Here is a 642-nt window from a genome sequence, read left to right as displayed (position 1 = left end):
AACCAAACCAAACCAAACCAAACCAAACCAAACCAAACCAAACCAAAAAAGAATTGGTGTTTTTACCAGGGAAAGGGGATGGTGATATTAAGAAGATCCAGATAACATGTGTCCACGATGCTTCCCAATACCCGATGGTTTACTTTACGCTCTCAACTTCTTGTACACTTCCCCACCCCCAGCTGTTGTAGACCCATGACCTCACCAAGAGAATAAAACACTAAACAAAGGACACTCTGTGGCACTGTATCCTGAAGAATTAATTGTGACAAACCCTTCCTCTAAAGCCATTTGCATTTTCCGTAAATCTACAAAGCTTACATTAATTAAAACATCTCCCCCATTCTGCCTTCTGCACAGAAAGAATGAATTCTGAAGAAGCAGGGTGCGGTGCCAGCTACCAGTCTGCAGCCGGGTTTTGTTTTTGATATTATCTTTCTGACATAGGGCTTTGAAATCTGCTTACTTCACAAACTCTTAAAAGTTTGGTCATTTAAATTGGTTTTTTGAGCATCTGCTAAATTATATTTGTGTGTGTGTGTGTGTGTGTGTGTGTGTGTGCATGCTTGTGTATCTACCTATGTGAGGATGCATGCATGTTGTCCTGGATAGTTTGATGTTAACTTGACCCAAACTAGAGTT

Source organism: Grammomys surdaster, unplaced genomic scaffold (assembly GCF_004785775.1).
Source record: "Grammomys surdaster isolate TR1022 unplaced genomic scaffold, NIH_TR_1.0 62, whole genome shotgun sequence".
Lineage (NCBI taxonomy): Eukaryota > Metazoa > Chordata > Mammalia > Rodentia > Muridae > Grammomys > Grammomys surdaster.
This window is presented reverse-complemented; position numbering follows the sequence as displayed.